Below are 10937 nucleotides of genomic sequence, written 5' to 3' on the forward strand. Positions count from 1 at the left end.
AGAAAAAAATTCCAGAATGACTAAAATCATCCTATACAATAAAAGAACTTCTGGAGATATCTCCATCCCTGATCTCAAGTTGTACTAGAAAACAACAGTAACAAAAACTGCACCGTATTGGCATAAAAACAGACAGGAGGATCAATGGAATTGAATAGAAGACCCACAGATAAACCCACCTATGGACACCTGATTTTTGACAAAGAAGCCAAAACCATATAGTGGAAAAAAGAAAGCATCTTCAACAAATGATGCTGGTCTGACTGGATGTTTACATGTAGAAAAATGCAAATAGTCCCATATTTATCATCTTGCACAAAACTAAAGTCCAAGTGGATCAAAGACCTCAACATAAAACCAGACACACTAAATCTGTTAGAAGAAAAAGTGGTGAAGAGCCTTGAACTCGTTGGCACAGGAGACAACTTCCTGAACAGAACACCAAGAGCTAATCTCTGAGATCAACAATCAATAAATGGGACCTCATGAAACTGAAAAGCTTCTGTAAAGCAAAGGACACAGTCAAGAGAACACAATGACAGCCTACAGATTGGGAAAAGAGCTTCACCAACCCTACATCTAACAGAGGGCTGACATCCAGAATATAGAAGAACTCAAGAAATTAAACACCAACAAACCAAGTAATCAATTAAAAAATGGGGCACAGAGCTAAACTGAGAATTCCCAATAGAGGAATACTGAATGGTGGAGAATCACTTAAAGAAATGCTCAACATGCTTAGCTGTCAGGGAAATGCAAAGCAAAACAACTCTGAGATTCCACCTCAAACCCATCAGAATGGCTAAGATCAAACACTCAAGTGATAAAAAAATGTTAGAGAGGATGTGGAAAAGGGGGGACCATCCTTCACTGCTGGTGGGAGTGTAAACTTGTACAACCACTTTGGAAATCAATCTGGTGCTTTCTCAGAAAATTATGAATACTGCTACCTCAAGATCCAGCTATACCACTCCTGGGCATATATCTGAAAGATGCTTAGCCATACAAGAAGGACATTTGCTCAACTATGTTCATAGCAGCTTTATTTGTAATATCCAGAATCCAGAAACAACCTAGATGTTCCTCAACTGAGGAATGGTTGAGAATACAGAAATTGGAAATAGCTAAGATGTCTCTCAACTGAAGAATGGATACAGAAATTGCGGTATGTTTACAACAATGGAATACTGCTCAGGTGTCAAAAACAAGGAAATCATGAAATTTTCAGGCAAATGAATGGAACTAGAAAAGATCATCCTGAGTGAGATATCCCAAAAGCAGAAAGACACACACAGTAAATATTCATTTATAAGTGGATATTTACCATATAATATAGAATAAACCTGCTAAAATCTACAGACCTAAAGAAGCTAAACAACAAGAAGGACCCTAGGGAAGATGCTTCATTTTCATTCAGAAGGGAAAACAGGATAGACACAGGAAGTGGTAGATGAGAGGGAACAGGACGGGAGCATACCACAGATGTCCTCTAAAAGACTCCACTCAGCAGGGGATCCAAGCAGACACAGAGACTGACAGCCAAACTCTGGACAGAGCGCAGGAAATCTTATGGAAGAAGAGGGACATAAAAGGACCTGGAGAGGACAGGAGCCACACAAGGAGACCAACAAAGAAAAAAAAAAAAGAAAGAAAAGCTTGGCCCAGGGGGCACTGAAAAGACTAATGCATCAACCAAAGGCCATGTATAGAGAGGGCCTAGACCCCCTGCTCAAATGTAGCCCATAGACAGCTCAGTCTCCATGTGTTCCCTAACAAGGGGAGAAGAGACAGTCTCTGACATGAACTCGGTTGCCTGCTCCTTGATCACTTCTCCCTGGTGGGGCGACCTAGACAGTCCACAGAGGAAGAGGATCAAGGTAGACCTGATGGGGCCTGATAGGCTAGGGTCAGATGGTAGGGGAGGAGGACCTCCCCTATCAGTGGACTAGGGGAAAGGGATAGAGAAGGAAGAGGGAGGGGCTATAATCAGGATGCAAAGTAAATAAAATTTAAATAATAATAGGAAAAATGGTTTGCATTAAGTTTTTGGGATAAATTAACAGCAAATACCCAAAGAGCAAGTGACTTCAGTTTATAAGAACTAATTGGATCCTCCCTCATATAGTAAAAAAGACACCAGTTTCTGGAACTGCTACATTTTATACTAATGTAAATAAACAGGAAAGTCAGGTTATAAGTCAGAAAAAAAAAAGTAAAGTGGTTCAGAGTCTTTATGATGCATTAAAAAAAAATCAGAGTTCTATGCCATTCTCACAGTATTATTAGATTTTCCCGAGTCTCTTAATATAGTAATTGGTTTTCAATATGCAGAAAGAGTTGTTTTGCATATGGAAACTGCTGGATTTATTCAGGATGATTCAGAATTAACTTTCACTGTTTATCCAACTACAACAAGTGATCAGAAATAGAAATCATCCATTGTGCATAACACACATCAGATCCCACGCATATCTGCAGGTTCTCTAGCACAAGGTAATGATGAGATCGATCAAGGATTAGTGGGGAATATGCTAGAAGCTTCAGCCTTTCATAAAACATGCACTGTTAACAGCAAAGGTTTAAAGAAAGGTTTTCTATCACTTGGCAACAATACAAAGAAATTATAGGAAAATATCCTACTCTTTCTCTCTTTCTCTCTTTCTTTTTTTTCCTTTCTTTCTTTCGGTTTCTTTTTTCTTCACATCCCTATTGCAATGCACTCCCTTCTCTCCTCCCAGTCCCACCCTCACACCCTCTTCCTCCTTTCCACCCTCCCTTCTCAGAAAACCCCCTCCCAACTGGCCCTGGCACATCAGGATTAAGTACAAGTGCCAGAGCTAAGCCTTCTGGAGGAACCTCAGGGCATGGGGTGGGTAGGCTCAGCTCCCAGCTGGTGCCCCTGTATGAAGGCCTGGAGCAGTTGGAGAGGCCTGGCCAGGGCTGGCAGAAGGCAGAGCCAAGAGCTGACAGCCTTCTAGACCAAGTTAAGGGTTAGCAGACATGAATACAGGCTGGCTTGACAGAGAGCAATACCAACCGCTGCAGTATCCTGAGCTGAACAGCAGAGGGAGACAACGAACACCCCCCACCCACCCCCATCCCCCACCCCCCCACCCCCCACCCCACAAGCTCAACAAAATTTCTAAACAGGTAAAAAGGGCTAAAATTATGTAAAAAGGGTTTAAAATTATATAAAAAGGATTTGAAAAATATTATTTTACGGTTTAAGCGGGAAAGGAATTGAATATAAAACCTCATGGGTAGACATAAATACTTTAAGATTCATAATTTAAAAAATAGACACAAAGTTGAAAAACCCGATAGCAGAGCTTTGGGGCTCTATGTAACACTGTTGTGAATGATTCAATGAAGATGAATTTTCTAACAGGAGCTGACACAGAACGGATTATGATTGTTATCAACATTGATAATCCTAATTCATATTTTAATATTCATATGGGCTTCTATGCCTTCCCAAAGAAGAGGGCCTTAAAAACACAAGGTTTAGAAAAGAAAATACAAAAAGGCCAAGATCAACACCAATAGTTGAATGGACTAGAAATGTGGCTGGTATTAGATCTCATTCACCTCAAATGATCTTAATAAAAGAATCAATCACTAAAGCTTTTGAAAAAAATCCAACCTCTAAAATGTCTTAATTGTGGGGAATAAGGTCATTTCAGACAGAATTGCAAAGAATACCACACTAATTCCAAATAAGAGCTTATGCCTTCTGAAATATGCAAAGAGATGTGGCAAAGGCCCACATTGCACTAATCAGTGTAGATCAACAACAGAAAAGGGACAGCCCCTTATCAAAGTTTCCAGAGGGATTTCTTGCAGACCCTAAATACCAAAAGGCAGGAATACTCTTCTGTAAAATAATTACATACCACTGCTCTGTCGACAGAAATTAAAACCCAGATATCAAACTCAGGGCAACTTCTATAAATAAACCAAAACCCCCAAAGGGACCAAGAAGTGAGTATATTAGTAAATTCCTATGGATGATCGGAGGCCGAAAGCTAAAGACATGTATAAATAATACTGAAAATTGAAGGCGTCGTAGACATGGAGCTGAGGTAACTACTGTATCTCCAACATCTTGTCCTCCATATTGGATACCTCTTTAGGAGTTAGATAGCCTGTTTCAAAGAGTTGGAACTTTATCCCAGGTAAAACAAAGTATAAAATGGCTTGAATGTCAGAAGGACAAACACGATAGACATTGGAGCAGGGGAAGATGGAACAGGACAGGAGCCTACCACACAGACAGCCTCTGAAAGACTCTACTGATTGAGGTATTGAAGCAAGGCTGAGACTCATAGCCAAACTTTGGGTAGAGTGCAGGGAATCTTATGAAAGAAAGGGGAGAGAGAAAGACCTGGAGGGGACAGACGATCCAAATGGAGACCAACAGAGCCAGAAACACTGAGTCATGGGGGACCTGAAAAGAATGATACTCCAATCAAGGACAATGCATGGAGAGGACCTAAACCCCAGCTCAGATGTAGCCCATAGTCTCAGTATCCAAGTGTGGTCCCTACTAAGGGGAGCAGGGACTTTCTCTGTCAAGAACTCGATGACAGGCTCTCTGATCACCTCCCCCTGGGAGATGCAGTCTTTCCAGACCACAGAGGAAGACAATGCAACCAGTCCTGATGAGACCTGATAGGCTAGGATCAAATAGAAGGGAAGGAAGAACTCCCCTATCAGTGGACTAGAGGAAAGGCATGGGGGCGGGGAAAGAGAGAGGGAGGGTGGGATTGGGAGGATATGAGGGAGGGGGCCACAGCTGGGATACAAATTGAATAAATTGTAATAAATGATAATAAAAGACTGCATGCTTAATAAATGCATGGGTCTTCCCCCCCAAAAAAAAGATGCTGCAAAACAGTATGAACCCTCTGATCCCACTTGTATAGTATATATGTATGTGTTTATATATGGAATGATATAATAAAAATAGAATTATAAATAGAAAAAAATGGCTTGAATGTACAGGGCCAGAAGATCTAACAGGAAGATTAAGGCCATTTGTGGCTAATATAACCATGAACATATAAAAAGATAGCTCTGTTAGAACAATGGAAATCACAGATTAGCATATCCCCAACTTCAGGGACAAGCAGACAGGTAGGTGATGCTTCTGATAAAAACAATAAAAAATGTTAATCAAAGTTACAGACTGCCCAGACATTCCACGAAAAGGGTACAGCACAGGCTGGCTTTTCAACTTTATATTGGGGAGCCACTGTTGGTAAAACACCAACTACCTTGTCCTAAGGTGGTTGACTGGCCAACTTATTTGGACTGAATAGTAGCCTAGGATAAAAGAAATTGTACAGGCATTAGAACAGCTGGTTCAAGAGCAACTGGAGCCTCAGCAGATATAAGAGTATGCCAACCATTAGAATTCTCCTATATTTGTCATTAAAAAGAAATCTGGCAAATGGAGGACATTGACAGACCTAAGAGTAATTAATAAAATTATTCATCCAATGGGGTCTTTGCAACCTGGAATCCCATTGCCTTCCATGTTACCTAAGGCATGGCCTATTGTAGTGATTGGTTTAAAAGACTGCTTTTCCACAATTCCTTTACAAGAACAAGATAGAGAAAGATTTGCTTTCATGGTGGCCACATTTAACCACTCCATGCCAACAAAAAGGTACTATTGGAGGGTCTTGCCACAAGGAATGTTAAATAATCCTACATTGTGTTAATATTTTGTACAACAGCCATTAGAAATAATTCACAAGTGATTTCCTCAATCCATAATTTACCGTTATCTAGATATCTTGTTTGTCAATTCTAATAGAGATACCTTAGAAAATATATTTGAGGAAGTAAAGAAAGTTTTTCCTTGCTGGGGAATTACACAATGCTTCTGAAAAAAAAAATACAAAGAAGAGACTCCATTAATTATCTAGGATACAAGATAAGTCTGCAAGAAATTTGACCACAGAAGGTACAAATCAGGAGAGACCAATTTAAACTCTTAATGAAAGGCTCTGCCCTGCAGACTATCAAAGCAGACGCTGAGACTTATGGCCAACTGTCGGGCAGAGTGCACGGAATCTTATGAATAAAGTGGAAAATAGGAAGAGCTGGAGAGGACAGAAGCTCCACAAGGAGAGCAACAGAACCAGAAAATTTGAACACAGGGGTCTTTCCAGAGACTCATACTCCAACCAAGTACCATGCATGGAGATAACCTAGAATCCCTGCACAGATGTAGCCCAGGGCAGTTCAGTGTCCAAGTGGGTTCCATAGTAATGGGAAGATGGACTGTCTCTGACATAAACTGATTGGCCTGCTCTTTGATCACCTCCCCCTGAGGGGGGAGCAGCCTTACCAGGCCACAGAAGATGACAATGCAGCCACTCCTGATGAGATCTGATAGACTAAGATCAGAAGGAAGGAGAGGGGGACCTCCCCTATCAGTGGACTTGGGGAAGGGCATTTGTGAAGAAGGGGAAGGAAGGGTGGGATCGGGAGGGGAGGAGGGAGGGACTTATGGGGGGGATACAAAGTGAATAAAGTGTAATTAATAAAAGTTTAAAAAACTCTTAATGATTTTTAAAAATTGTTTGACAATAATTGACTAAGGTCCATAATTGGATTAACTACTCCAAAGCTAAGTAATTTATTTTCAACTAGGTGAAATAGGCTCTAAAAGTCCAAGAAAATTGTCAGCTGAAGCTGAAAAAGAATTGGCTCAGGTAGGAAAGAAATTACAAGCTGCACATGTCAACTGTTAAGATTTACAGCTGCAGTGTGTTTTAGTTACTTTACCTTCTACCTATTCTCTCACAGGGATTTTTATGCAGAGAGAAGATTACATCTTAGAATGGATGATTTTAGGACACAGAGTAAAAAATAAAAAAGAAAGTGAATAAATATACAGAAAAGGAGTTTGAATTGATTCTAAAAGGAAACATGAGACAACATCAATTAACAGAAATAGAGCCAGCAAAAATTGTGGTCCTTTTATTAATGCTGAGATTGCCTCATTATAGGCAGAAAATTAATATTTGCAAAGAGCTTATAGTAATTTGTAGGTATAAACTAACAACAAATACCCCAAAAGCAAGTGTCTTCATTTTATAAAAATTACTAATTGAATCCTCCATCATATAGTAAAAGGGGCACCAATTTCTGGAGCCCCTGCATTTTATACTGATGCAAATAAATCAGGAAAGGTAGGTTACACATCTAAAAAAAGAAAGAAAAAAAAACAATTAAAGTGTTTCAGATTCCTTATGTTTCAGTTCAAAAATCAGAGCTGTACACCATCTTTATGGTGTTATTAGAGTTTCCTGAACCTCTTAATATAGTAACTGACTCTTAATATGCAGAAAGAATTGTTTTGCATATAGAAACTACTGAACTTACTAAGAATGATTTAGAATTAACTTCACTGTTTATTCAATTACAATAAGTAATCAGAGATAGAAATCATCCATTTCATATAACACCTATCAGATACCACATGGATCTAGCACAAGGTAATGATGACATTCATCAACTATTAATAATAGGAAATGTGCTAGAAGCCTCGAGTTTCATAAGACACACAATGTTAACAGCAAAGTCTAAATGGGATATTTTTCTATCATTTGGCAATAAGCCAAGAAAATTACAAGGACATATGTTCTACTTGCTCTCTCTCTCTCTCTCTCTCTCACACACACACACACACACACACACACTCTCTCTCTCTCTCTCTCTCTTCCTATCTCTCCACTATACAACCCAATCGCAGGCCCTTCTTTTCTTTCCTCTATTCCCAGTCCCACCTTCCCATCCTCTGCCCCCTTTCCTCCCTCCCCTTTACCTCAGAAAAGGGGAGCCCGCTCCACCAGCCCACCCCAGAGCAGCAGGTTGCATCAGGACTAAGTGTATCCTCTTCCACTGAGGCCAGACAAAACAGTGCAGCTACGGGAAAGTGATCCGAAAGCAGGCAACAGAGTCCATGTCACAGACATCCCCAACTCCTCTTGTTAGGAGACCTATATGAAGACCAAGCTGCCCATCAGCTACGTAAGTGTAGGAGGCCTAGGTCCAGTCAATGTATGACCTTTGTTGATGCTTCAGCCTCTGCAAGCCCCATTGGCCTAGGTTAGTTGCCTCTTTTGATCTTCTGGTAAAGTTCTTGTCTTTTCCTTATCCTCCTATCCTTCCTCTCAATCTTCCACAAGACTCCCCGAGCTCCACCAAATCTTTAGCTGTGGGTTTCAGCATCTGTTTTGATCCGCTGCTGACTGGAGCCTCTTAGAGCACAGTGGTGCAAGTCTCTTGTTGGCAAGTATAGCAGAGTATCATTAATAGTGCCAGGGGTTGTCTCTCTACCGTGATGGGGGTCCCAAGCCGAACCAGTCATTGCTTGTCCAGCCCCTCAATCTCTGCTTCATTTTTATCCCTGCACATCTTGTAAGCAGGGTAAATTTGGGGTGGAAAGTTTTGTGGGTGGCTTGGTGTTCCCCTCTCTCCACTGGAAGTCCTGCCTGGCAAGGAGATTGGCACTTCAGTCTGCAATGGCTTTGTAGCAATTTGAGATTCCTCTGTTGAGAATTCTTGGTTTAGCACTGTACCCCATTTTTAATTGGGTGATTATGTTTGTTGGCATCTAATTTCTTGAGTTCTTTATATATTTTGGATGTTAGCCCTCCACAGGTGTAGGGTTGGTGAATATCTTTTTCCAATCTATAAGCTGTCCTTTTGTTCTGTTAACAGTGTCCTTTGCCTTACAGAAGCTTTGCTGTTTCACAAGGTCCCATTTATTAATTGTTGATCCTAGTGCCTAAGTTGTTTGTGTTCTGTTCAGGAAGTTGTCTCCTGTGTCAGTGAGTTCAAGGTGCTTCCCCACTTTCTCTTCTAATAGATTTAGTGTTTCTGGGTTTATGTTGAGATCTTGATTCATTGGACTGGAGTTTTGTGCGGCATGATAAATATAGATCTATTTGCATTCTTCTATGCAAATAGATCTTCTACATCTAGACATCCAGTTAAACCATTTGTTGAAGATGCTTTCTTTTTTCCATTGTATGGTTTTGGCTTCTTTGTAAAAAATAAAGTGTCCTTAGGGGTGTGGGTTTATTTCTGAGTCTTTGATTAGATTCCATTAATCAAAATGTCTGTTTTTATGCCAATACCATGCAATTTTTATTACTATTGTTCTGTAGTACAGCTTAAAATAAAGAATGGTGATACCTCCTGATTTTATAGGATTTTACAGGATTTTTATAGGATATTGTACAGTATTATTTTAGGTATTCTGGGATTTTTTTGTTTGTTTGTTTTTCTGTATGAAGTTGAGAATTGTTCTTTCAAGGTCTTTAAAGAATTGTGTTGATATTTTGATGGGAGTTGCACTGAATTTGTATATTGCTTTTGGTAAGATGGCCATCTTTGCTATATTAATCCTACTGATGCATGAGCATGGGAGATCTTTCCATCTTCTGGTATCTTCTTCAATTTGTTTCTTCAGAGACTTGAAGACTTGTCATATAGGTCTTTCACTTGCTTGGTTAGAGTTACACCAAGATACTTTATATTATTTTTGGCTATTATAGAGGGTATTGTTTTCCTAATTTCTTTATAAGCTCCTTTATAGTTTGTATACAGGAGGGCTACTGATTTTTTGAGTTAATTTTGTATACAGTCACATTGCTGAAGGTGTTTATCAGCTGTAGGAGTTTCCTGGCAAAATTTTTGGGGTCACTTTATGTATTATCATATCATCTGCACATAGTGATACGTTGACTTCTTCCTTTCCAATTTGTATCCTCTTGATCTTCTTTAGTTGTCTTTTTGCTCTAACTAGGATATCAGTATTATATTGATTGTATTATATTGAATAGATGCAAAAAGAGTAAACAGTGTTCTCTTGTCCCTGATTTTAGTGGAATTGCTTTAAGTTTCTCTCCATTTAATTTGATGTTGACTATAGGCTTGCTGTATACTGTCTTTATTGTGTGTAGGTGTGTGCCTTGTATCTCTGATCTCTCCAAGACTTTTAACATGAAGAGGTGTTGGATTATATCAAAGGCTTTTTTCCGCATGTAATGAGAGAATCATGTGTTTTTCTTTCTGTTTGTATGGTTGTTGATGGTTAATATTTAATATTGATTTATCTTTTAGTTAAACAGTGGTTATTCCTAAACCAGCCTGTATACCCAAATCACTACACAGAGACTAGGATTTATTTAATTAACCTAGAGCACAATGCTAGGTAATAGTTATTCCATCCTGAACCTCCAAGCCCACATACCTTCCTTCCATTCAGATTTCCCATATTATACTTGCATTTCAGTCATATTTTAGGCCTGGTTCATGTCTCCTGTTGTTTCCAGGTCCTCTCCTCTCAGAGCTCTACTTCCACTCCTTTCTTCTCTCCTCCGTACCAGGATGTGCTACCCTAATCTCTCCATTGCTCATCATTGGCTGGTTGTTTTTATTGTCAATACAGAGAAGAATGGTAGCATGTTTACACAAATTTGAGACAGGTGATACTTAGAGTAAGTATGACTGTGCAATATCCAGATTGAAACCAGATAGCGGAGTAGAGAAATCAGCATATGAACAAACAAGAGTAAATTTGTATACATTTCACAAGAATATTATACCAGCATATGGTGGATTACATTTGGTGGATTTTTGTATGTAAAACCATCCCTGCATCCTTGGGATGAAGTCTAGTTGGTCTTGGTGGATGATTTTTTTTGATGTGTTCTTGGATTTGCTTTGCCAGTATTTTATTGAGTATTTTTGCATTAATGTTCATACGGGAAATGGGCCTGAATTCTCTTTCCATGTGGGATCTTTGTGTAGCTTAGGTATCAGGGTGATGTGGCCTCATAGAATGAGTGTGGCAGTGTTCCTCTAGTTTCTATTTTGTGGACTAGTTTGAAGAATATTGATACTGGCTCTTC

This window comes from Meriones unguiculatus, chromosome 5, assembly GCF_030254825.1.
Source record: "Meriones unguiculatus strain TT.TT164.6M chromosome 5, Bangor_MerUng_6.1, whole genome shotgun sequence".
Taxonomy (NCBI): Eukaryota; Metazoa; Chordata; class Mammalia; order Rodentia; family Muridae; genus Meriones; species Meriones unguiculatus.